The sequence below is a fragment of the Heliangelus exortis genome, chromosome 14 (assembly GCF_036169615.1).
Source record: "Heliangelus exortis chromosome 14, bHelExo1.hap1, whole genome shotgun sequence".
NCBI classification, from domain to species: Eukaryota; Metazoa; Chordata; class Aves; order Apodiformes; family Trochilidae; genus Heliangelus; species Heliangelus exortis.
The window spans coordinates 16,483,563-16,511,073 of NC_092435.1; the positions used below are offsets into that span (position 1 = coordinate 16,483,563).

Consider the following 27,511-nt stretch of genomic DNA (forward strand, 5'->3'; position numbering starts at 1 on the left):
CAAACATAATGGTTCTTGGCATCTGGATTCTACTTCTTCTCAGCATTATTTTCTTCATTTAAGCCACCTAAAAAAAGATCAGCCCAGCAAATCCTTCTTCCAGCAGGTGTGTGACCAGAAGTTAACAGATAAAACTTCACGTTTGGCTGTGTACCTGTGATGCATTTGAATAATAAATGTTCCTTATCTAAGAGGAAAGGCAAAAAGATTTGGGCTATCCTGATAGCAAACTTGAATGGCATCCTGTAAGTTTAAATTTGGGTCTGAGTGGAAAAGCAAAGCTTGAAATGAAGTGAGACATACCTGGTAAAGGAAAGAAACAGCACGACAATGTGTTGGGGTTTTGTTTTTAAAGTATACTTGAAGCCTTCTGATACTATTGAGAATAGGACATTTTTGGTTCCAGAGCCTGAAACAAAATGATGTGTAGAAAAAAAACCCATTTACAGCTGTCAGTGCGAGTACCTAAATTTGGATTATCTCTTTGCATGACAGCAGCACAGCTACACCCCTCACTAATCTCCAAACACAACTGCACAGGGAGCTGCAGGTGTTGGCTCTGTAGCCTTGAAGCATCATCTTGGGATGAAAAAAAGCTGCATAAGCAAATGAGAGGACTGGCAATGTACATCTTTGTGGGAGAGAAAAAGTGGTTTGATATTTGATAATTCATGTTGTGGTTGATGAATGATAACATTTGATATCAACTGAAGAGATTAACTTCTTTGCTGGCTAAAAAGAAAACAGGGCTGGCTTAGAGTTGTGTCCTGAGAATGAAGGAGGAGATGATGTTACTTTATGTACTGGGTGAGGAGGGGAGTGAATCCTTGTGTACAGCAATCAGGGTTTGAGTATCATTAAGTTTATATTAACACAGATGTTCTTCAGTTGAGTTACAGGATCTTTTTAAGAGGAACAAAAAAAGACTCTGCAGGTTAAAGGGAGACAGGGAAGCAGCTTTGAAGGTAAAAATAATCTATTTAATGTCCTGCCTGCTCTCATTGCATCTGTCTCTTTCTCTCCAGGGCATTGCACCTACACAGTGTAGGTATGTGGGAAAGTTTGGCTTATTATGCCATGCTTAATTACAAAAATCAATTAAGTCTTATGTAACCTATTTGGACGGCTTGTGCATAGCACAGCCTGCATCTTGTATCTTCTGCAAGTTGGTCAGGTTAAAGCTTTGCCCTCAATTTCTTTTAAATATTTTTCTTTGGAGTTGCTTGGTTCTTGCTGCCATTGAACCACAGGTTTTTGTTGTCTTAGTGCTGCACTAATGCAAGTTTTAAGGGGTTTTACCTGTCTGTAAATGTTTCAGGTGCTTTTGTACTCCTTCCTCTCTTGCTGCCCTATGTATTTGCTTTGCATGTACTTGCTTCAAATGAGATTTTTTTTTCCCTGTAGGTATCACAGAAAGCATGATCTCAGTTCTTTTGGCTTGTTCTGTTAATGGCATACCTGAACACTTGGCAAAACCCCATCATTGGATGAATGCTGAACAGTTCCAGGTTTCTTTGGGTAGCCAAAGGAAATATAAAATTAATTAGCAACATAATTTAGGTCTTTACCTGCCTTGTAAAAATGCACAAATGTTTGTACTATTTAGAGGTTTCTGGCTAAGATCCCGTTCTCCTATTTGAAGATATCAGACACTCAAATGCTGAAATTCTGCTGAATTGCTAAAACGTTGACAGTATTGGAGATTCTCCTAAAGTCTTTCACTGTTTTATGTGTTCATTTGCAAGTCAAATTGCTTTTGAAGTCAAGTTGCTACTCAAAAGGAAAGCTTTTTTATTAAAACTTGCATTTAGTACAATGAGTGATGTTTTCCTAGCTGAGGACATTGGCTACTGTGGAATTGCATCCGATTTTTTGTATTGGGTTTCTTTCTTTTGGCACTAAAAGTCACTTTCTGAGCAAAGTGACTGCAGCCATACAATAGGTTCAGTTGTCTTTTTGCCTTTATAAGGTAAAAGAGAGACAGCACAACATGGTTTGCTGCATATGAAATGCCTCCATTTTTCATCTTGGTGAGTTTCTGAAACTCAGCTGACATTTCTCATCTCATATCGGGCTGTGATTCTTGAATTTTGATGAGAATTTATCCCTTGGAGAAATTGATGGGAGGGTCTGGTTCTCTGTAGACCCTTTGTGCTCACAGGTCATTTGTCTCAGTTAGTCCAGGTATTATATCCTCTTTATTAGCTGATTTCTGTAGTGTTATATCAGGTTGATACAATGTTTCCTTTCTTCTAAAGTTCCTTAATGCTATTTTCAGGAAGAAATAGTTCAGACTTCATTTTATGTCCTTGGTAGGGGACCAGTTTCAAATCAAGACATGGATCCAGACAGCAGATGGTCCATAGGATGCTGAGCAATAGCTGACTCAAGAAGCCCTTTGTTTGGGTGACACATGCTTTCTCACTTCCCATTCCCCCAGGTTCCATGGTAACCAAAAGGTCAGCCTTATTTCCTCAACAGTGGAAATCAAATGTCAGTTGACAAAACTGAGTATTTTTCATTCATCAAATCCTTCAGGACCCATTCAGTGCTGTTTGGGTGTATCTTTAGTTTTCCATGATTGCTTTGTACAGCTGGATGGACGTGCAGTTACTCCAGATGAACATCCAATCCTGGTCATTCAGGATACAGTTGCAGCTTCTTCACACAAAAGTGGAGTCTTCCAGTATTTTCTTGTTGTGGCTGAAGCAGGGTAATTAGGGGTACATGGCAATGTTGAAAAAAACCTTTAAAGGAAGGTAGAACTGGTGGTGTTCTACTACTACGTGTAGCACTACTTACAGGTAGTGTTTGATTCACTGTGAACAATGTAGGAGAATCTGTTTCCTTTTCTGACAAACTTGGTGATTGCCAGGATCAATGAACAGGAAGCTGAAAGATGAGAATCTGTAACAAATAGCTCCTTTTATCTGCTTTTACACCAGCCTTCTGCTATTGACTCATGTCTTGCGCAACTGCAAGTGATTTGATAATGAAATCCAGGGTATCCACAGAGGTTTTGGAGTTCTTTTTACAATGTGATTACGTTAGAAGTTTATGGTCAGTTTTCTGTGGCCCTGATTCAGTAACTGATCCCTTTTCACTTACTTGTGTGTTTATCATTCCTTCATGTGTCTCTTACAGATATTCTTTTAAAAGGACTATATCTGTCCATTCTAGTCTTGGGGTCCCAACTTTAAAATACGAAGCTTGTTAGAAAATGCCTTACTTGCCTCTTGCGTGGAAACTTTGAGTTTTTTATTTTTGATTGTTCCAGACATGTTTGTATATGTTTTGGTTTCGATATAAACTTGCAAATTTATTTGGAAGGCAGAAGTGTTCTTCCATTTCCTATGGCAAAAATGGAAGATATTGATCAGTGGTAATGTTGCTGTTACATTTTTGGTCAGCTACAGTGAGGAAAAAATGAAACTAGTAAGAGGGTTGGTTTATGGTTAAGTCATGGACTATGCTGTTATAAAAGTAAATACCTTATGTATATTCTCCATTGCAAAAAAGTATCAACAAATACAAGCTGATTATCTTTGACCTAAAATTTGTTTCACAGTGACTCTGAAGTTATTAGCAACCTCTGTTATGCTGATAAGTTATGCTGGTAAGTCCTCTGGCTTCTGATTGACTCAACATGCCACTTGGGAATTTTGTGTGGTTTATTCCTTGCAGTAATACATAGGTGACCTACATCTGTTTGAGTGTATTTTTGTTTGCTTTTAAAGTTAGAAATACACTTATCCAGGTCTTGATTTAATTGTCTATTGGTAAATGGTAATATATATATATACTAATATTTTAAAAAATGAGATAAGCAGCAATTGTCTGTGACTTTTGGCATTCCGTGAGGAAGACTTAAGCTTTAAAAAATGGCTTCACTTTCTTCTGTGTTGTCTTAGTTTAAAGATATAATTTTATCAAAGTAACTGTCAGGTATGGTAGGAGTGGGGGAATGGATTCAAAGTGGAGGAGGGAGATTTAGACTGGTTGTTAGGAAGAAGTTGTTGCCCATGAGGGTGGTGAGACCCTGGCACAGGCTGCCCAGGAGGTGGTGGAAGCCCCATCCCTGGAAGTTTTGAAGTCCAGGCTGGATGGGGCTCTGAGCAACCTGAGCTGGTGGGAGGTGTCCCTGAACATGGCAGGGGAATTGGAACTAAATAAAGGTCCCTTCCAGCCCTGAAAATTCTATGATTCCAACTATTGCAAAGTTAAACCACGTTGTCCATGTGAATAAAGCTTGCAAAGACTTTCAAGTTGACAAGTCCATCACACTTTTTTCCCCACTGCCTTCTGTAAGGGGATATTGTAAGATCCCTTTTCACATACCCTTTCCTTGTAAAAACCTTTTACTGCAAAATAGGAGGTGATGTTCTGTTGAACATCCCTGCTGCTTCCAAACAACAGAATCATTAAAAAGCCAACAGGGCTCCTATGTAAGCTCGGTCTAACTTGCTTTCTCTCCTCACCTTCTTTTCTGGGCTGCCAGATTCCAGCCAACACCCATGGCCACTAAAGCAGGGTGTACAGAGTAGCTCGGGGTCCCAGGCACCCTGCTCCAGAATGTATTTTTCCAGCAGCTCTGGATTTGCCTGGCTGGGTGCTGAGCTGGCCTCAGCTTCAGCCTTTTGTCTGCCACCATGCTGGCTGCTGCCTCCCCTCCCTCAGACACCATTTGCCTTTTGGAACTACAAGCTGAGGTTGGAAATGGTTCCCACTCCTTCTCCTGACACAGCCCAGTGAAGGGTTGTTCATCCTGGCAGTCACGTTGGTGGAGAGGAGGGGTGAGGGAAGGAACAACCTGAGCTCCTTAGGGGTGATGTCTGTGTCACCCCTGCAGCCTTTCAGATGTCTCCAGGTTTGGGACAGCATTGCCTCTGCTTTGGTGGGGCTCCTCGAGTTGCATTTTGTTTTTAAATGGCTGACTGTGACTTTGTTGGGTGACTGTCCCAAAAATGTTGGAAAGCAAGGCACAGCTCTGCTGCTGTAACCAAATTGTGTGAGGAAGAAGTCAGCAGCAGCCCCTCTTTCAGAAGCAGACAGATTCGGACGGGTTTTCTTTCTCAAAGTGTGCACTGCGTGTATACTCTGTTCCGTACCTGTAGCTATACGTTAGGTTTTTTTAATGAAAACTCCCTAGGATGGGACACACAGGATAAATCCCAGTGAATGCCAGTGCTGAGCCCTGGTTTGTGTCAGTCAGAAGCCCAACCCCGGTGTTCTCACAAAGGCGCCGCGAGGGTCTGTCAGGAGGCGGCCATTTTGAGTGAGCAGTCGCCATTTTGAAGCAGCATTTGATGGGAGCAGTCACCTCGGGAGCATCGCCAGCTTCATCATGGAAACAGCTTGCATAAAATCATGGATTGGGAGATGAATTCCAGCTTCTTTCTGGAAGCTGGGGAGGCAGGAGAAGCAGAGAGAAAGCAGAGTGTGTGTTAAGCAGAGCAGCCGGGACGAGGGGTTTGAAGCGAGGCAACGAAAGCGTCCGGTGAAGTTCCCTTTCTCCCTTGTGTGTGAGGAAGGCGGGAGCTGAGCCAGTGGGTCATGGAGAATTCAAGGTTCAGGGAGTCAGAAAAGGTAAGAGAGGAAGACTTCATCCTGCAGTTGTAGCCCTTACCCTGAGGAGTGAGGTCAATGTGTCCATAAAATGGGTTGTGCTTGCGTGCTGCCTCCCATTTGCTCTTCCACCCAACCCCTTTATCTTATCCTTAAAATTTAGACTCAAAAACCTTTTCCAAACGAGGGAAAAGCTCATCACCAAGAGTAGCATAACAGTAATCCATTTTAACGAATTACTGACCTGATCTGAAGTGATTCCATTGAGTTTGACTGTAGAAATGGAAATCAAAATTAGCCTTCTACCTTGTTTGATCATGAGGGGAAAAAAGCTTAATAATGGGATAATGTGAAGAGGTGAGTACAATTCTCAGAAATTCTCTTAGTCTTACCTCAGAGTCACTAAATAGTAAGCAAAGTGACATCAGAAAGCAAAAAAATTTGTCTTCAGATATCCCTTACAAAAACCTAAATATGATACATAGATCACGAACTATCTGTGGAAGTATTATTAGTAATATGTTCTTAGCCTGAGCTTCTTCTGGGTGTGTTAACTGCTATAAATTTGCATTTTTTGTTATCACATAAAATTTTCATTTTAGTTCTTTTAAATTCCTGTCTCCAGAGTATATAACCTTGAATTAAATGTGTATATTCCAGAGGGAAGTACAAAATAGCTTGATCCTCACTGATAGAATTCCTCCTAAGTCATGACCAGACTATCTGCTTTAGTAGTGGAGCAAATTTTTCTTGGTCTTATATCTTGAAGTTTGTAGTTGTGTTTTTTGCAGAGAGACAAATTGTCAGAAGTTTGATATAGGGGAATCTACAGCTGAAGAAAACAAGGGGCTGAAACTGAGGAGTTTCTGGTTAAAATCAGAATCTGGCTCTTACTGAAGGTCCTGCTCTGAAATTTCCCTCATTCAAGTGGTGATTCCATGTTTCTTTACAATTGGCATTTAGCACTACCTATTCCAACTTCTGAGGGGTTTTTTAGATATTCCTGAGACTTGCATCTATTTTAGAGGTATTTTACTGCTCAGCACCAATTTAAAACTAAATCATGGCATAAAAAATCCAATTGTTTGCCCAACCTGGACTGCAAGTTAGTGAGAGAGCTGGGAAGGAACCCACAGCTCTGCATTTCTTCTGCATTCTGCATTTAGGTCTGCGTGGCCAACACTGTTGGCCAAACTCAGCTGTAATATAACTGGGTGAAGTGCATTTGCATGGTTTGAGGCATTGAGGGAACTGGTGGTTCAACAATCAAACCTTAAAACTGGGAAGAGCATGGTAGGGAGAAGTTGATCCCAATTATTATTCTTTCCGGTACGGTGTATGGTTGGAAAATCTGTAGTCTCATGAATGAAAGCCTACTCTGGCACCCTCCCCAGCTAAGGGTGGAGGTGGAACAAAAGAAAAGCTCACATTTTATATATTTGGAGGAGCCACTACAAAGGCAGAAAAATATTTTGACTCTGACTAAGAAAGGTCTCTGCACAGCTCAAATGATCTCCCAGGAGTTAGAAGCTATGCTGGAGAAATCTGGGAAGAACCCTGAGAGGGTCATTGGTCCTTTTTCAGGCTAATGGTTTCCAAACTGTTGCATTAACCTTTTTACCTTTATCTAAAGGTCAGCAGAGGTAACATGTTTTTGAAGATCTCCTGTAAAAATACTTTTTTAAAAAAAAAATTAATGGCTCATTTTCTTCTCCTTAACATGGTATACTAGTTGGAAACATCTAGTCATATGTTGGATAAAACCCCACTTCATATTCTCTTTTCTCTGATCTTGTTCCTTTCAGTTTTTAAAGCTATTCTGGATAAGGTTCTACACTGTGTAAAATCAAAACTCATTAAGATTAAAAAGAACAGGGCTCAGGCATTACAGATTAATCTATTTTTAATATTAAAGGTTACATCTAGTGAAGAACTACAACCTAATGGATGGAGAGTGAAATTCTTTATCTTGAATTGCCTAACCTCTTGGGACTCTTTTTTGAGGGGCTGAATTTTCAAGAAATCTGCTACATATCTGCTATGGAAACTTTTCTATGTGGTCCAGCTCTGGAAAAATGCTGTTGGTTATGAGTGACTTCTCTTTGTGCTTTTGGTTTTTTTACTACAAGTGCTATTGACTGGAGACTCATAAATGGAGACTTATCAGTTGCTTCTAATTTATAGCAGGTGAATGATTGCTCACCACAAGTATATGTAAAGGAATAAACAAGAATATGACTTAAATGTCATTTATTCAAGATACCCATTACTTGCTCAGCCAAGATCATAATTTCTTGCCTTGTTTGTGTGTCATTTCTGTGCTGACAGGGACATGGGAATGCAATGCACTCCAGCAGGCCCTCCTCAAGGACTAAAGCAAACCTGGGGGAGAAAAAGGAAAAAAAAAAACCAAAACAACTGGGCTTTTTTTCCTTTCAGGCTAAGTTTTACTAAGGCAAATCATCTACCTTCCTTCTCCTCCCTTTCTGTCTGCCTACCAGAACTGCAGCATGTTCAATTACCAATGAGAGAAAAGATTGCAGCAACTTACATAAGATTTTATGGAATTGCTGTTTGCTGTTTCACTCTAAGCTCATTCACAGCTCAGCAGCAGTCTGTCTGTGGATGTTCTGTACCTGATTTCCCACATGGAAACTGCAAATTGGATGATAAGGACTTGATTCCCAGAAATGAGTATTCTGATTAGCTTTCCACATGTGGGTGACCCTGGCCTCTTTTAGGAAGACAGTGATCTCAGCTGAGGAACCCTGTGTGACAGTGGCTTTGACACACTCTTTGGTAACTGTCTTCACTGTTAAAAACTTCCATCTCATTTCTAGTTTGGGTATAGCTGACTTGAGCATTTGATCTTGCTACACGTTTCAAAGCTCAAAATGTCTGATCTGTTCCTCACAGAAGTAATTCTGAAAGACTGTGCTCAAATTGTCTCTTACATTTTTTTCTGTGATTAACTGAATAGACCAGGTACTTCCAGGTCTTTTATGAGATGTATTTCCCTGAAATTCTTCTCTTCAGTTTTTAAAAATTCCTTTTAAAATGTGGATGCTGGACCAGCTTCTTGCCCTTAGCCTTAGCAGACAGCCTTCTAGCCCCTATATTAAAGTAGACCCAAATTTACTTTTCCTTAAGAGCAGACAGCTTCAAAAGGCAAAGCAGCAATAACTGAGCTGTGACTGTGGGTCTGGAGAAACTGAAATTTCACCATGATGTGGTGAAAGAGAGGAATGTTTGAACCTGCTTCTGTGAGTGACAGAATTATGTTGGTAGCTCATTCAGCCGCGTGGCAGAGTCCTCCCAGCAGCTGTTACCTGCCATGGCCAGGCCCCAGCCTCAGCCCCAGGGAGATCATCAACTGCTCTGATCTCTCTGGAAAATTCAAGGGTCACGTTCAGTCTAGACCAAAAGCAAACTGTTGGGAAACATAAGTGTCTGCAAACATATTTAAGTGCTGTTATGAAGAGGACAGGGACCAATTATTTTGATTAGGCAATAAGGCCAGAACAGAGAACACTTAGGAAAAAGTGTCTAAGGGGAGAGTTAGTCAATGCAGTAAGGTTCCAAGGGAGGTGACCAGTCCCATCAGTTGGGAGATTGACACCCATCTTTTGGGGATAGTTTAGGGATAGTGAGATCACTTCTGCTGTGAAGCAGGATGATGGATTGGGTTAACCCAGCTGAGATTCCTTCCAAGCCTGAGCATCCTGTGGTTCACAGTCTGCCAGCACACCCAGTTGAGCACTCAGCTTCTCCAGCAACTTCCCAGAAATACAATCTATTAATACAAAGTGTGTGTGTATCCACACCTATGTGTGCAACTCCAGGCTCTGGGTAGCAAGTTACTGCTCTGCTTGGGATCTGCTTGTACATTGCACACAGTGTCTGAAAGGGCAACTCTCTGGCTGGCCTTGTGCAGATCTCTGCTGCTTCATTTGGGCTGTTACTGGCTGGGCCACGGAGCTAAGCCCAAGGTAATTCTCCAGGAGTGTCCTGGAATTCCTTGCAATTCCAGGTTGCTGTCTGAGTGCTGGTGAATCTTCCTTCCTTTCTATGGCAGGCATCACAGGCAGAAGTGGAAAGTGGAGGTGTTGTCAGGGGTATTTTGAGACATTCAGCTCCCCCCTTATTTTCTCAAATATCCCCAATGTTTTCCAGAACTAAAGCATCCTCTCCAGGTTGGCAGGTGCTCAGGGAGTGTGTTTGGATCCCCCTGACTCAGGAGGAATCTGTGCTGCAGGCTTCAGGAGCCTCTTGTTAGAGTGAAAGCACTGTGAGCATCCAGAGGTTCTGCTTTCTCCTGTGTAAGGATATCAGTCCCAGGGAACTGGTTGTGGAGTACTGACCTAGGACTTCACTCCAGGAATTTTGGCAGTTCACCACTTTTGTAAAAGGAAGGAAAGAGAATCAATTTAAGGGGGAAAAGATAAGCTACCTTTTTTTTAAAAAAGAGATCTTTCAAAGTCAAGAGATGAACACTTTGCTGAGTATGGTACAGAGTCCCAGTGAAAGTTTCATTACACTGAACAAACACCCTGCCCTAGCTCCAGCTCTCCCTTCTGTCCTGTTTCATTGAGACTAAAGTGGAAGCTCAAAATTTAATACCCTGCTCTATTACAATGGTGTAAATCCTGAATAATCCCCTTTAAATCAGCCAAGTTGCCATGATGTAACTGAGTGCAGACGGTAGTTGCAGTTTCCCTGAAGGCAGCTTTTTTTTTCCCCCCCACAAATGTAGCAAAAACATTATTGTGCTACTGATGGAATATATCTGTACATTAGAAATCTGTTTTTCTTTGTTAACTAGCTCAGGAGAACTGTGAGAAAACAGTAAATTGAAGTGAAAATTCTGAAATCCACACAATTCCTGGAAATGTTAAGTACATTACTGAATTTAGACACCTTCAGAGCAAGCTGATTACAAGACTTGATATTGGGCTTTTATGTTCTTGTTGCACAAGAACTATAGCAAAAAATCTGAGCTTTTGAGGCTGTAATACCATTCTAAAAGGAAGAGCAAATAAGTTTGGGTTTTTTCCCTCTGGTGGAAATTTTTAGCATCTTTTTGTCTTACATTATGTCAAAACGAAATTTAAATCCATTTGATGTGGCATCTTTCACTTTGATCTACTGCCTTGACTTTTAAAAGGTGATTTTCTTTTAAAACAGCTTGGTCATTTGCTTTTCTAAAAATACACAGAATCACCTGCAGCTCAAATTCCTGCACATCAGGACCTGGTGTGTACAAATACTCAATTTTGCATCTTACTTAAGCAAGATTTCCTGGGTTGCCTTGAATAGCTATTAGGGTTGAGTGCTCTCAGATGGGCATTGCAATGTCAGGCAGTGCCAGGAAAAAAACCTAATAACTCCTCTTTAACAGAGCTTAGGTTTTAAAAGTTAATGAGGGACACTTGAAAACTGGCAGCTTTTCAGTCTTAGGAGAAACACTAAAACTGAGTGTGATGTAATGCAAAAGATTAAAAAAAATAGAAGGCCCTTCTTTCCATTTGTCCTGCCCCTGATGTGCTCTTTGCAAGTATGGAGGTGAAGGTGGTAAGATGCTGGAGTAGTGGCAGTGGAAGAGCATTGATCCTCCCAGGTCTATTTTCAAGTGTCTGACAAGAAATACAAATTTCTCAGTGGCTCTGCAATGGTAGGAGAGGCAACAAAGGAGACCCAGAAATCTTCTCTTCTTCTTATATTTTTTTGTCGTCTCCTGGATAATATACAGGAGGTAGTGTTTATGTCTATGGGTGTAACTTAAAATAAAATGAAAAAAAACCCCTCTAGTCTGTAAATGGAAACCATCAGACTTAAATCATAAATATTGTTTAGTCACTGCTGGACTGCCTGAAAATCACAGAAGTATCATAAAGTCCAATGAGAAAGGATTAGGAATATTAGTGGGAGAATTTCTGTAGGCTATAGAAGTGTTATTGCAGAGTTTTTACCAGGGATTATGAGCATTAATCTGTGGTTACATCTACAATTTACAGACCCCCAGGGATTTTTTTTCAGAATATGGCCATACACTGATAATAAATCACAGCCATGTGATTATTAATACTTGTACTTTTGGCAAGGATGATGGAGCACTGGGAACCCCACTGAGAGCTCAGGCCCTTATTTGTTTTCTATCTCCATCCTCTATCACCTTTGATTTTGGATGTTTCCAAACAGATTTGTACCTTGTCTAATGTAACACTAGTAAACAGTTGGCAAGTGTCTTATTTTTTAAAATTATGACTGCTGCCATGATTGGGTCTAACATAGCCCATGTTTAGTGTGACATAACTGGTTTCTGGACTTCAGAAAACCTCCTGGAATTACATCACAATATTTTACCCAGCAGCAGATAGAATTTGGAGTTTTCCCTTCACCAAATGAGTCAAAGGTCTAGTGGTCTGTTTTATCCATTTTACACTGGAAGACTTCTAATGGAGGACTTGAGCAGAATTTTCCTTTGCACTTTTGTGCTGCTATCTAGCTATTAGAATATATCAAGCCCTGGTCATGCTCAGCATTCTGGTGATGAAGAAGGGGAAGAATTGTGTGGTTGAGACAGTTTATAAAGGCTTTGAGACTTCTGGATAAAAATACAGCACAGAATAAAGTGGTGTTCTAGGTTCAGAACCATCCATCCCATGGAGATGGGAAATCTGAAGCATTGAGAAGAGCATCAGCTGAGTCCCACTGTAGTTACTTTCCCTAAGGGACACTCACACACGTGAGCTATATGCCACTTCTAGCAAAATGTTTTTGCTGAAAACTGGTAAAAGGTTTCACCACAATTGTCAGAAAATGGTAGGAATTTAAAAATTTTGTCAAAGTCCTGCAAAAAATTAACCAGCTCGTTTTTCCTTAACCTCAGCTCTCAGCCAAAAGAATTTGGCAGAACTTTTTCTTCAAGAGCAAAATCTTTCCAGCACTCAACACTTTGTTGAGAGGCATGTTTGAAAAATGTTTATTTTGGTTTTTTTTTTTTTTTTCTTTTGCATTGAAAATGACATTGCTCTATAAGAAACTGTGAGGGGAAAGTTTGATTACCAAGTGGAGAGGTAAATGCTCCATTTTGGTGGTGTTATTTTTTGAGCAACAGATCTGGGCAAATGCTCCATTTGATTTTTGTGGGTTACCTTTAGGTATACAATTAATAGAAATTAATTAGAAAGAATTAGAAAGAAATAGATGCTAAGTGCAGCTGCATTTATTACACTTGGAGTCTGGATTTTACATTCTGGTTTCAGAATGTTTCTAGGCTTGTGATTTACCTGAAGAAGACCCAGGAACTGTCAAAAAGTGGTGTTGGGATGTGAGTGTGGTGGGCAAAACTGATAATGGTGAATTAATACCTTGATGTCTTTCAAACTAAATACATGCCTTAGTTTATCTTCCTGCTCTCTTGTATGAAAGACTGACTTAGACAATGTGAAAAACACCCAGGAAAACTCAGTGGGATGACAGAGCTGTGGCTGCAGTGTGGGTTGTAGTCAGGTATGAAATAAGAACTTGGGATTTACCAGCTCTCTTCCCAGCTCTGTTGAAAATATATAGATACATTCTTCTCTGCTCTGTTCCCTCTGCACGTGAACTATGTGATACTTGTACATCCAGCCAACAGAGTACTTTGGGGAAAAAAATAATTTATTTTTTAGATGCTTTTCATGATATCCAGTACTAGGCTGCTTCCAGCTAGACTGAGATTTTGCCTTTCTCTCATTTTTATTGACCCAAGCCAAGTCTTCTGTCATCATGTTACTTACTGGGAACTTTCCCCCCTGTTCCTTCTTGGGAATGTTTTCCTTGCAGGTGACTTTCAGCACAGCCCCTCAGAATGAATGGAAGAGCCAGGCAAGGTTGTGAAAATTCACCATTTTTGGTTTAACCTCAGACTTTCTCAACAACTTCTGTCATTTGTCTTTCTGCCATACCAGATCTCACACCCAGCACCTCAGCAAGGCTGTTCTCTGGTTGTTCTTTCTTTGTTGCTTTCTTATAGAACAGCTTTTAAATTTTGATTCCATTTTTATTACCTTAATGCTGTTCCTCCTGTGTAAATCATACTAACACCCACCTGTGCATCTGCAACATAAGGTTATTGGACAGACTGCTGTTTTGCAAATTTTCACAGTTCCCAACTTGGAGAAGGTTGCTGTGAGAATTTTCATCTGGGGAAAGGTCAGTTGGGAAATGTGATGTCTGACATTTCTGTTTTGCACGGACTGCTATAATTATCTTCATATTTTTTAGCTCTGCAGTTATTGAAAACAGATTTAAGGAAAGAAAAAGGAAAGCAAAACTTTAATTCAAAACTCCCTAGAAGAAAATTCAGGCTGTTTTCCCCAGCTCTCCAGCCAGAGCTGAGAGCTTCATGCCTATAACCTCCTTCTGTCCATCTTGCTGCACGAGGCTGCTTTCTGCAAACTGGTTGTGATGCACCAGCCCTCCACTCAAATGAAAGCACCAGTGTGGAAGAAGCCACCACCCCAAAATGTGGCTCAGTGACTCTCAAGTGGTTGAAAGGTTGTCAGGTGGTTGAAAGGTTGCCAAGTGATTGTCCTTTCTGCAGGACAGGTGAACCAGATCCTTGCTTGTAGAGATTCTGTCCCTTTTATCCAGAGGCTGTTTCATCAGAACCCAGGAGTGACCTCAGCACCTCAGACTCTGCATCCAGGGCTCAAAGGCAGAGCCTAGGGGAGAACTTAAGAACAAAATAGGATATTTTTATTATAATAGACACTCCAGTATTTTCATGATCAAATTCCAACTAGCAAAAAAATGCCTCCTGCTTCAAAAATAAGGGTAATTTTTCTCACTTTTCCAATGAAAAGTGTTGCCAGGAAGCTGCTGTTCCATTGTAAATGAGGTTGAGTGTGGAAGGTCCAGAGTGAAGGAAGAAAAACACCCCCTGACTTACCTGCTGCCACTGAGCCTGAGTGGAAGTTTTCTGCATCAGCTTTATTTGCCAGTCACCCTATGTTGTTGCTCACACTCTCTAACTCAGACAAAACTTCACACACTCAGTAGTGTGTAAAATAAGCATAACTGGCCTCTTTATATAGAGCACAATTCCTTCTGCCTTAATGTCTTGTCCTTTTTGCAGGCATGGTGTGGCTTTGAGGAACAATGTTTTGGGATGGGAAGCTCTGTTTTATCATAGCTTTCTGCTCTGCTAAGCTCCATTTCCATTCCTGCTGAGCATTTGGTTTCCCACTAGTGCCAAATACCAAAGTTGATGTTTATCACTTTGGCTTTTCCACTTTGCACTAGTGCCATAGCTTCAAAACACAGGAAGTTTGTTTTTAAGATTCCCAGTGCCAGGTAAGAAGAAATAATTCTCCTAGAATAAATTCACTGAGGCGTGTTCAGAATATTTATGTAGATTAAATTTGTACTGATTGACTTTATTCTGGTTTCTTTATGGTTCTGAAGTGATTTCATGCTAAGGTCTGTTGCCCTGCTGCTGGCAGGAAGCCATGAAAACCTTGCATTAACTCCATTTTGGGCTGATTTTAGAAATATATGATCACGTGCCCACACCTGATCCAGATCAAACTGTGCTTTTGGGTGACCTGGTGTTATTGCTCATCTAAGTCTAACTTTCAACAACCTGGACATGAACCTGATACGTTCAGACAGCTACTGTTTTGGGTTTTTTTCTCCTGAAAACACATCTGTAAGCATATTTTTCCTGGGAAGAATCTTGCATAGGATGAAAGAACAGCACTGTTACATGTGAGTGAGCTTAAAAAGTTTCATTATTTGAACAGAGGATCTCTGGATAAGTAACACAGACCTAACGACTAAGTACTTGCAACTTGCATTGTGCAAGTCATCAGCCTTGTCTCTGTAGATTAATGTAGGCATCTTTTGTTCTTTAAATAACTTTTATCTCCAGTCTGTCAGTCTGAAACTCAGTTTGAAGCATCAGCACAGAATGAACGTGGCAGGAGGGGTGATCTCTGGCACAACCAGTTGGTTTGGACTAGAAACTTGGGGAGAAATCACAGCCTGGCTTCCTTCCAGCCCTCCCCTCTCTGCTGCCCAGCTCCAGATTTTAAGACTTTATCCTCAGTAAGGCCTAGGAATATGTGTAGAAAGAAAGGATTGTAGCTGACAAAGGATAATTAAAAGGGTGTAAAAGAAGGATGGACTTTTTAAAATGGCCATTCAGAGCCTCTTGCTGTGCCTGTCCCCTCTTTGCACTGATTTGCTCCAGTTTGCCAGGGTGTGGTTGCTGTCTCCATTCAGGTGGATGCTGCTTCACACCATCACTGTGCTCATTCAAAGCACTCTCCAAACTCCCCTCAGCACAAACAAACCTTGAAGAGTGTGAGAGTGGTGATTGTAATTTTTAAACTGCAAGGAAATGCATCTTCCAAACTCTCTTTAGAGAATTTTAAACATCTTTTTCTACTAAAAATATTTTTTGCATCAATTCTTGCTTTTTCAAGTTGCTTCTGAGTTTAATTCAAGCAGAATGCTTTAATCTAAAAATAGTTTGCATACATTTTTTACCCATTAGACCAAAAGAGGCTGTGGTGCTGTTCTCCCACCTCATCATCCTGCTCTTCCTCAGAGGGCAGCAGCAATGCCAAGCTGTAAAGATCCATTCCAGTGCTTGTATCTGGCCTCTTAGAAAAATCTCACATAGTTTTGCTGGCAATGTAAAAACAGGCTCTGGGGCTGTGATGTGGTTAAACCTATTGACAAGTTGCTGAGCTGTCTAGGGATGGTGTTTTCAGCTCCTCTGTTGTGCTCATTCAAACCACTCTAAATGCCATTCCTGGTCTGTGGAAATGCTTGGTGCAGGCAAACAAGGAGAGAGAGGACATCTGGTGAAAGACTGGGTGGCACATCCCCTAAGGAAGGGGGGCAGCCACTGGGAACCAAAGATACTGATTTTGTTTGCTCCAAATTCTGATCTCCCAGCTTGCCAAGAAACAAGGAAATGGGGAAATGCATACAGCACACAGAGCATGGCATGGAGGGAACCAATATCTCTTTGATCTGGCACTTAGAGCTGAAGGCAAGCAGGGCAGAAGCCAGGCTTGGAAGAAAAGCCAACAGAGAGCAGCTACCCTGGTGTGGAAGGCTGAATAGTAAATAACAACTGCTAGGTTTGTCTTCTAATGGAATAAAGTTCACAGACCAGCCTATAGCTCCTCTTTGGTCTGGTCTCCTTTTATTTGGTACCTCACTGCCTAGAAAGTTGGAAATGAGCAGATTGGATGCAGGCAGAACCCAACTCCAGTGGCTTCCAGTGAGCTCCTCTCGTGGCACAAATGCTGGCAGGTGATGTTCAGTTATGATAAAGAGTCCCAAGTCAATCTGAGGATCAGTTACTGTCCATCTCCCTGGAGGGATTGCTGAAAAATTTCTGCTTTCTTGTGAAGCAATGTTTCACAAAGTTATGCTTTTGAAGAACATTCCTGTTCCCTCACAATTCAATTTAGGTGAGAATTCAACCCATGGCTGTTGTGTTTGAAGAGCTGGAGTCTTTGGGTACTTGAAATGGGGGGAGTGTTTCTTTTATTCTCTTATACCCAAATTTTTAAATTATTCTGCAGTTGCTATCACTTATGTCTTGAGACAGCATTCACTTTATTGGGTGTGCTAATTTCTGAGGACCTGGCTGCCAAAGTTGTAACACTTCTTAATTTCAGTTTGTGTGAACTTGGAGTCATCTGTAAATGGTATCAGTAACTTAATGACTTCAGACCTTGAGATGTGACAGCTGAGGCAGTGTGGAGAGTAATTACAATACAGAAGTGCCTAAACATCTTAGGGTCTTGCCAGACCACTTGGTGTGTTTTCTTGTGTAAGAGGCAGCATCAAAGTTATTTACCAAAATCTGAGCATAAATTGGCATTTAAATGACTGGGGAGATAAATGGTCCCATCAACACAGCAACATCCTGCCTGGTGCTGAGACTGGGGAAGAAAAACTTGCATTAGCCATTGCTCCATGACTGTGTTTCGTATGGCTCTGGTCTGTAGAATGAAGCAATCATGGCTGTGGTCTTGCTAAATGTGTTAATGCAGTTGCTTGGCTTTGTTATGACTTTTTTTTTTTTTTTCTTTTTTTTGTCACAGCATTGCAAAGCGCCTCACCCTAATTTAAACCATATGGACTTGGGATCATGTCATACTTGGAAAGAAACCAATCAAACAAGACATGAGAGGGTGGGCAGGCCTCACTTGTTTTAACAAACTTAAAGAAAACATTTTGAAGGGGATATTCCAGAAAAACATGCTTACCAAAAGGCCTTGGAACTGATTTTGAAGCTCATGGATTATACTCAGTTGTTGTAGGTGGGTCATAGGTATGACCAGCTTAGACAATGTGCAGAATCACAGTGAGCTTTAAATCCTTTTGTTATTAGATCCCTGTTTCCTGGTCAAGAACACAGACAGGTGTAAGAAAAAACACCACAGTCTTCACAGCTTGTTCTGTCCAGTGGGGACAGGAATCCTCAGTGTTCCTCCACTTAATAATCCAATGTTTTATTTACCATCTTATAAATCATTATTTCAGAAAGATTTCTGATGTATCACAGTTTTGTTTCTGAGGTCATACCATTCCTTGACCTCTGAGACACCTGTTTCATCTTTGTTCTCCTATCAACTTATTCCTTATTAAGGAGTAAAACAATTTTCAAGATGCTGTAAAGTCATTTGTTTCAGACTGAACAACTGGATAACATTTTCATGTAGGAATAGATGTCTATGGGACAAGTTAATTCCTGTTGGACTACTCACAAGGAACATTCCCCTCCTAGAAGGGACAGCAGAGAAATTTACCAGGAGAAATAGGTTCTATTACTTGTAGAATTTTAAATTTTATGTTTTCAATTAAATCTATCTAGTGTACTAACAACATTATATAAATCCAGGAAAATCCATATATATTTGTTGCCATGAATTCAGTTATCTAGTAACTAAGCTCCCATCACACAAACAAACCACCAGATACATAATGTATCATGAGAAATACTTTTTTCCCCTTCAAAATTACCCACCTTCAAGTGTGCTCTTGCAGTTCTGTTACTTCTAACATCAGGATTTTTAACCATAAAAATCCATCATCTTGTTTTTTGTTTTTTGGGGTTTTTTACCACTTTTTATTGCATCTCTTTTTATGTACTGGGTGCTTCATGGTTACATTTCATTTCTGAGCTGAATCTGTGTATCTGTTGTTATCATTTGTGTTCCTGTAGTTCAGTGGTTTTATTGTTTCCAGTTGCTACATTGTAATTCCTACATCCTGCTTTATGGGTGTTATTTCCTACAAATGAGGAGCTAGACCTTGATTTATTTGGAAAACCTCTTGATTTTAGCTATAGAAACCACACCTTTTAGCCAGCAGCTTATAATTTCTAGTCTACTAAATCTTTACTTAAGTCTTGAACTGATTAGAAAATGGTTTTCTCTCTGTGGGTTTTCAGACACAAATTTCTGATTATTCTGAACCTGTCACCTTCAGTGTTGCTGTTAGTGCCTGGGTGGGCTCTTGTCAAAAGCCTTAAGCACAGTTTGGTCCTTAGGAAGCCTGTGAGTGGAGGTAGGAACATGCAGATGATGAACACCCAATCTCTGAGTGCCTGCTGTAACCTGCACATGTGCCATTAAATTTTTTAAACATATTTGGTTTTATGGGGGGGAAAAAAAAGAAGAAAATAAAATCCTGCTGGTAACACTCTGCTTTACATCAGGGGAGTTGAGTCTTCAAGCTCTAACTTTCCTTTGAGGTAATCAACTGGACTTTCAGAGACCATCCAACACTAGAAAGTGGCAAATTAGCTTTAAGTGTGAAATCTTTTGGTGTAAAACTAAACTTGTTTTGACTTGAGAAAGCATTCCACTGATGTTGCTGGATTTCTGTCATCAGAGGCCAGATCAGAGGGAGGCCCATCCTGCTCTCAACTGTCCTCAGCACAAGATGTGGCACCAAAGTGCTGCTGCACTGCTCCTGCCAAAATTTAATGGCATTTCTTGGCAACTTGGTGAAACTGGATAACACTGAAGTTCCAAGAGGGACTCTGTAATAGCTTTAAATGTAGTTTTCACTTGGTATCTCCATCGGATACCCCAAAGAAACATTTTGGACATATTTTGCTGCCCTGTTCAGGCCTAATCACCACAGATCCTGTGTGTTTAGGTCAGGAAAACAATAGATCAGAGTGAGAAGTCACAGCCCCTCTGCAAAGGGTTATAGCAGCTGGAAAGAGGAGCAGCCCAAGTACACCACCAACACACACAGCATATGGAAAAGGAGGGATCTTCTTTCCTGGAGTCTATTTTGATTGGTTTTGCTTTCTTCTGACCAAGTAGAGTTAATTATTCAACATTATTTGTTCCAACAGAATGTGCATTAGAAAGATCTTCAGACTTTTACTTGGTGACTGCTCATTTCTCTTTTCTATATTCTCCAAAAGACTTTGTTGGCTGTTGCATTTTTTTGTTTTGGTTTTTTTTCTAGCTAGAAAGAGAATTGTCCTCTAAATAATAGCTACACACATGCTCCTTGATAATTCCAGTTGTTTTGCAATAAACTTGCAATAAATTTTACTGCAATAAACTTGCAATAAATTTCACTATCTTCTTAAGTGACCTATCAGGCTCTAAGCAAAAGTATGTTTGACAATAAAAAGTCTAAATACTTTGTTACCCTGACACTCCCTCCTCCTTTTTTTAGAGATGCTTCTTTCAGCCAATTTACTGCTTGCTTCTAAATCTCTTCCTAGATTCAGGTCACAGACTATCTATATACTGCAATTAACTTTCAGATGGAAAGATTGTTTTTCATTTATTTATGCACTTGAGTGTGCAGTTTCTATTGACTTACATCAGAGTTTATTCCAAAATGTTAAGTGTCCCCTCCTGCCATATATATTCACATCACTGAATGAGAAACAACTTGGTTATTTTCACCTCTTTCTGGGTCAAATCCTGCCCACAGTTTTACAAATGTTGAGAAAATACTTTTAGATCCTCCTCAGCTTTTATGTACAGCAGCTGATCTTAGCAGTGAATTGGAGAGGATGAAGTACAAATTGAGTATTATTTGGTTTATTCTAAGGAAAGGGCAGTTTGTTAGGATGAGGAGTGAAGAAGAAAATGTAAAACATAGTAATAATCTTGAGGTCTTGTCTCTGCTTTATGTAGCTGAAACTACATAAATTGAAAATGCTTGCATGTATTTGAAATGCACTTGAAAGTTCCCAGAGCAATTTTCACAGAAATGGAGTTTTGACAAGGTTATCTTTGCCAACATTTTATTTCCCTCAAACGTTGATGTGGTTTGGGTTGCCACTGTCTGCCACAGAAGTGGTTCTGTTCCAGTGGCACCGTAGTCATTTGTGAGTGTTGGAATGAAATGCTTGGTATAAAAACAAGGTTTTGACACCAGCCAGATTAGTCATCTGCTTGTTTGGGAGTATGGTTATTGCCAGTTCACGCTCACTCGTGGTAGATGCAAAAGCATTTTATGTGCCTCTGTAGCTCATAACTTTTGAGCAATGTGAAGCAACAAGTGTGCTGGGTTTTAACTCTGTGAGACTTGAATTTTTATATCTGTTTTGACAAAGGCAATCTGAGCTTTAGCAAAGCTATTTTTATGTCACCAGACGTAGATAAAGATGAAGGCATTTTTTTCCTTCAATGTGCTGTAGCAATTGTTTCTCGTGCAGTCTGTAGAAGGCTTTGTAGGTTACACACTTTTTCTTGCTAAGGGCAACACCAGTGAGGAAATAGTGTGGTTTCAGTGTTCCTTTGAGTAAGGAGATGGGATTTTCAAGACAAAAAGATCTTGCCTTACCTCCTTTGTTTTGGCAGAATTGCTCTGTGACACCTGCAGATGACCAGACCATGCAGATAGCTCTCCCTTCATATAGACTACATTGTAAGATGTCCCAGCTGAATCTGCACTCAAACTTAGCCACTGGAGCACCTCTCATTGTCTGTGTTCTTGTCACATCCTCCTTCAAACTGCAAGACTTCCTAAGTCATAGTCTGTGTGTGGATCTTCCCCTTCTGGGTCAGCTGCAGAGCAGGAACACTCACGTGTCTCTCTGTTATTTTTGACTGGTCCTATGAACTTCCTTGGCCCACCTGGCAGCCTCTCGGTCTTTAGATCTGCAGTTTGGTTTTTTTGCACAGTGTATTTTGGATAAAGCAGAAAGAAGTGAAGGAATGTTCAGAGATGTTGAAGCTGTGTGTCATTTGCTGAGGTGTTTGTGTGCCTGATTAATAATTGCCTAATTATAAACCCTCGGGTTCATACATTTCACCAGTAAGAAGAAAATGTTCCACAGACTGCCAGGAAATCTCAGATTTTCCATCCCAGCTGTTTTCTGATCAAATGGCTACCCATGACTTTCAAAGAGCTGCTCAGCTGCACTCCAGGATGTGTTGCCTTTTGTTTGTCCCCCTAATGCCATGCCAAACAGAACCCCTACTTCTCTCTCTCAGCAGAGGATTTTTGGGTGTCCAGCAGCAGTGGATGGTTAGGTACAGATAAAATCACATGCTTGGTTTTCCTCTTCTCTTTGCAACTCATGAATTTGTCCACCTCAGGGGAAGGGGACAGAAATCCAGCAGCGCTTGTGCCATGTAGAGAGGCAAAGGAACTGGGATGTGATTTGGTTTTCCCTTCCCTCCCCCCCACAAATTTAAAGGTAGATAACACTGTTTGGAAAGCTTGAGATATGGTTTAGATGGCTAAACCAGAGAGTGGCTTAAACAGTGCCAGCAGTGTGCCATTTGTTCTAACACACATTTGTGTCTATTAAGCCATTTCTTTACAGCTGTTTTCTCTCACAGACAAGCTACAAGCACTTAAATAACCCCTTTCCTGCCCTGAAGAGTATAAAAATACAGAAGTTTTCAATGGTGACTCTAATATTTGCACTTAAATACCTGGCCATGCCTCCATCTTGTTCTGAATTTAGTCACTCTGTCTGCCAGTCACTTTTCCAATAGCATCAGAACTGATGGAACATGCTTGGGTTTAGCAGCACAGGGCCGTCCCTTTTACCACCTGTAAGGTGAGGTGTTTGACCCTAAAAAGATCCAGTGCTGTTGCTTGGTAGGACATGTAGGTGGGCTGTTGTTCTTTTCCTTTCTGACTGTACATGGAGCTTCAATTCCTGGGGGAAAGGGCAGGCTTTGTTCTGAGAAGCCATCCCAGAGACTCACTTTTTCCAAAAGGTACGTTGTACTTGCTCTCAGATTGTTGCACTGCCTGGTGATGAATAACACTTGGAAGCAGATGTCAAAGGCATCAGTGCTCAGTGGAAATAGTACGTTTTTTCCATTTTATGTCTACTTTAGACTATATTAAAGAGGAGGGAAAAAATTTAAAAGCTGAAAACATGTTGAAACACGTTACGGTTGTGACAGAATTGACGACAGCCAGGAAATTCCAAGTTAGGGCCCTCACTCCATCTTTTCTGGGCACTTGGACTAAAAGTTCAACCTCCAAGCCCAATCCTTGGGTTAGGATTGGTCACAAAAGTGTTATCCTTGTTACTTGTTGGTATGTGTGTGCCTGTTTGCTGCTGGCTGCTTTCCTCTTTTCTTTTGATCTTTCATAAAAATTTATAAAGTCCTTGTTCTGCATCATGTGCCTTCATAGCAGCTCAAGGCTGTTGAGTAACTATGCACTTCTTAAAAATTAATCTACAAGAATCTGCAGCCCAGAAAGGTCACAGAAGGTTTTTTTTCTACAGACAATAATGAATACAAATATGAACTTCCATCATTGTTTATAAAAGCATGTGATGTTCACATAAACTTCACATTGCAATATTTTCTTTGCATGTGTTAGTAATAAAAACATTCTGTGTTACTAAAATCTGAATATTTAAATCATGCAATGTTATTTTTCTCTAGAAGGTAATACCAAATTGTATTTTGATCAAATAACTACAAAAATTGGCCTGGCTGGGTTTGCTTTGATCTTCCTGTGGGAGATGCCTGAGTGGCCCAGAACAGTGCCAGGTAGGCACAGACAAACCAGGGTACTTGTTAGTAAATGTAATAGAATCCTGCCAGCCTTGGTGCCTGTGCTGTGTTTACCCTGCTACTCTGATGTGGCAGGATTGTGCCTTCCTCCCATTTATTACTTTTGGGAATATGTTCTGGTGATTTATAGAGCATAAAGATTACAGGCAGGAGCAGACTCCTGTGGTGATGTAGGACACTTCTGGATCACAGGGATTAATTCCTCTTGAACAGAAGAATCCTGATCTTAAAATTTCCACTGATTCATCAGAGTCTGTCTTTACTTATTCCAACAGAGTGTTTAAATTTGCTCCTTACCTCCTGCTCTGTATTTGGGCACCTTTTGCCCACTAGGCTTGAAAGGATTCTTGTCTCTAGGCTGAGATGTTTCTTTTCATAGCATTTTTATTCTCTAGGTACTTAGGCAATTAGTACAGAATCCTCTGCTTAGGAAGTTAAAACAATGTAGCTCTCAGACACCTGTACCCAGCACACATTTAGTTGTTAATTCTGAACCAAACTGGAGTATTGTGTCCAGTTCTGGGCCCCTCAGTTCAAGAAGGACAGGGAAGTGCTTGAAAGAGTCCAGCACAGAGCTACTGAGATGATTAAGGGAGTGGAACATCTCCCTTATGAGGAAAGGCTGAGGGAGCTGGGTCTCTTTAGTTTGGAGAAAAGGAGACTGAGGGGTGACCTCATCAATGTTTTCAAATATGTAAGGGGTGAGTGTCAGGGAGATGGAGTTAGGCTTTTCTCAGTGGTGACCAGTGATAGGACAAGGGGTAATGGGTGTAAATTGGAGCATAGGAGGTTCAAGTTGAATATCAGAAAAAATTTTTTTACTGTAAGGGTGACAGAGCCCTGGAACAGGCTGCCCAGGGGGGTTGTGGAGTCTCCTTCACTGGAGACATTCAAAACCCACCTGGACACGTTCCTAGGGGATGTACTCTAGGGGGCCCTGCTCTGGCAGGGGGGGTTGGACTAGATGATCTTTTGAGGTCCCTTCCAACCCCTAGGATTCTATGATTCTATGATTCTAAGATCAAGTCAGAATTTGTTTATCCCAAACCTGGAGCAGTGTTGGGATAGCAGCTGCACCAGTGCCATACCCAGAGGTGATGGAATAGTGCTTCCCATACTGGATATGCTTCCTCCTCACTTGCTTGTGCTGTTGCATTTGGGAATTCTTCTTTAGCTGTGATCCTTGCACGGGGCTGGAGCTGCTGCTGAGGAGGTGACAGCCCCTGCAGTGTGGCTGTGGGCCAAACGTGTGACACTGTGTATGGCCACAGTGGTGCTGATGTTGCTGACCAGCTCAGCACAAGATGCAGATCACTCCTCATCAGTGACAGAGCTCTTGCTACTTTCTGCTCCATCAGTGGTTTGGTTTTTTACAATCATCCTTTGTTAATACCAATTTTACATTTCTTCCTGGTCAACAATAAAATATTTTAATGTAGTTTTAAATCACTTTGTGATTATCAGTAGGCAAGTATACTTATGCCTCCCCACTGAAATTCATAGAACTGGTGCTTAGTTAATTTTCAATCCTTTCAGTCTTTTAACAATGTTGATTTTTTTTTTGTCTTTCTGCCTTTTCAATGAGGAGCTCTTGCTGAAGCTCAGCAGGATAGTTTTCTGCAGACCTGTATTGATATGGATAAAGTACAAATGCTCTTGAATTGAGTTGCAGGGGTAGAATCACTGTGCTTGCTGTTACCACTTTACTTGCCTGAGAGGAGAGGCTGACCAGGCTGTACTTGGCCAGGCTGTCCAACTTATCCTTTTTAGAAAGCTGGCACAGCATCAGCTTTCTTTTAGTCCTCTGGAAATTCCACTGTCTTTCAAGAATTCCAAGTATTCCAAGACTTGTGATGTCGTGCGATCTCGAATCCAAACTCCCCACCACATTTCCCTTCACAAAAATAACTATGAACTTTCTAAATTCAATTTATTTCTTTAAAGCACTTCCAATGGTATAATGTTTTGTAGAATGTCTTTTATTGCAAAACCTAAATTTCAAGCTGAAAACCTAGTTGGCTTTCTCTTTGAAAACATGTTTTTTAAAAGCTTCTCATTGTTCTACCCAAGCCACTCCAGTCTGTGGTGTAAATAATTATTATAGTGTCTATTATGCTCAACGTGCTGTGTGAAAAAAAGTGAAATTCCAGCTGGACATGTGTAGAGAATTTAATTTTAGGGCAAGTTTGTACCTCAAGTATCCCAGGTTTGGAGTCTGAATTTTCTGTTTGAAGTGAAATCATTATTTATCTAAATGCAAAGCACTAATGTGTAGTTGTTGAAGGAATGTGATCAAAAACACCTTGCAGAAGAGGTTAGTTTAACAAAATACAGTGGTTGAACAGCTGGGGGGGGGTTTAAGTAGCAAAAAAGCTACAAGTTCTCAACTCCAAAGTGCTTAAAGAAAAGGAAAACATCGAGGACAAGGATCAGAAGAGTCCTGGGATCACTTGGAGTTCCTGGTTAGACTCAGAGCAAGGTTGTGGTGTTCTGATATTTGAGGTTAAGAGGAGATGACAGCGAGCTGGGAGAGAACAGGGTCACTGTGGGAGGAGAGCAGGGTTGCAGACAGTGGTCCTGATCATCAACAGGGATGATCACAGCTGCAGTGATTTTTGAGGGCATGTCCTAAACTACCAAAGCATCTTGTCTGAACCAGATCCTCTTCTCTTGCCTTCTTGATGTGGATGGAATGTATTTTAGCACTTGAGCAGGTCCTTCAAGGTCCTGCTCAAGAGGTCTGCGGGTCCTTCAGAGGTCTTTCAGAAGCAGTAGCTGCCAACAGGATATGGGCAGTCATTTGTCTGAGAAAGCTGAAGGTTCCATCTGCATTTTAGCCACACAACTATGTTGTCTTGGGCTTGGTAAAACTATTTGTTTTCTGAAGAAAAAAAAAAAAAAAAAAGAAGAAGTATTTTAACAATGTAGCAGAGGCCAGGTGCTTATTCTGAATAACAGTGGTTCATGCTGTGAGCCTTTAGTTATTTTCCAAAGCTTGATTCCTTCAGTGGTTTGGTGTTTCTAAAATGCCAGTATAAATTGTCACACATTTAAACTAATGTCACTTATTGTCCATTTAAACTGAAACCACCTCAGTGGTGTATGACTAGGGCTTACATGTTTAAAACGTTTTTAAAATAGTAGCCTATAATATACAGAAGAGTTTCATAGCATGAATACCACTTTCTTTGTTTTATATTGAGTGGCAGAGCTGACAGGAGAACTCTGGAGCACGGAACATCAGGGTACCTTCAAGTACCCTGCTCTTTTTGTCAGCTCACATGGCTTGTATTATTCCTACAATTTTACTTTTTTATCAGTGGCTTTAATTAAAAGACTTTGGGGGTTTTTTTCTTTTGTTTTTTGGGGTTTTTTTGAGAGCTTCTGTTGAGGTAATGTGCTTTCTGCCTTCGAGCTTTTACATGCAACCCAGCACTCTCAAGATTATCACCAAGTTATAAACCCCTCTGCAAGGGGACAAAACAGCCAACAAGGAGCAAAAAATGATGGCCAGGTTCAGTCTTCCTTGCCCCAGCTTTGTTGTCAAGGAACACTTGGACTGTTCTGACCTTCACAAAATATTTGGAAATGCTGCCTTGCAGGGATCACAACTGAACTGCAGCTTCCTTGCCACATTGTGCAGCTGGTTATGGGTGGCATTTGGGGGTGAGAACAAGATTTCCATGCTTCCTTTCATTAAACTGAGAAAAAAAATATCTTGAGACTGATGGAAACCACTTCCTAGGCCATTATCTGAGTGGGCAGAGAAAGGGGGTATTTGGGATGGGTGTTGGGGATGATGAGGGTGAAGGGTTTGTACATCAAAAGTACAGGGCAGTCACCTGGGTTTGAGATGTTTTGAGATAGGTCAGGAGCTCTGTCACTTTTCTTTCCTGTACATT

General features: G+C 40.8%; 1 long non-coding RNA gene across 2 annotated transcripts in view; it reads left to right on the top strand.

Moving 5' to 3' along the window:
• LOC139802461 (uncharacterized) overlaps window positions 1-27,511 on the top strand; it is a 128,443-nt gene that overhangs the window by 80,157 nt on the left and 20,775 nt on the right. The gene's annotated exons all lie outside the window — the stretch shown is intronic.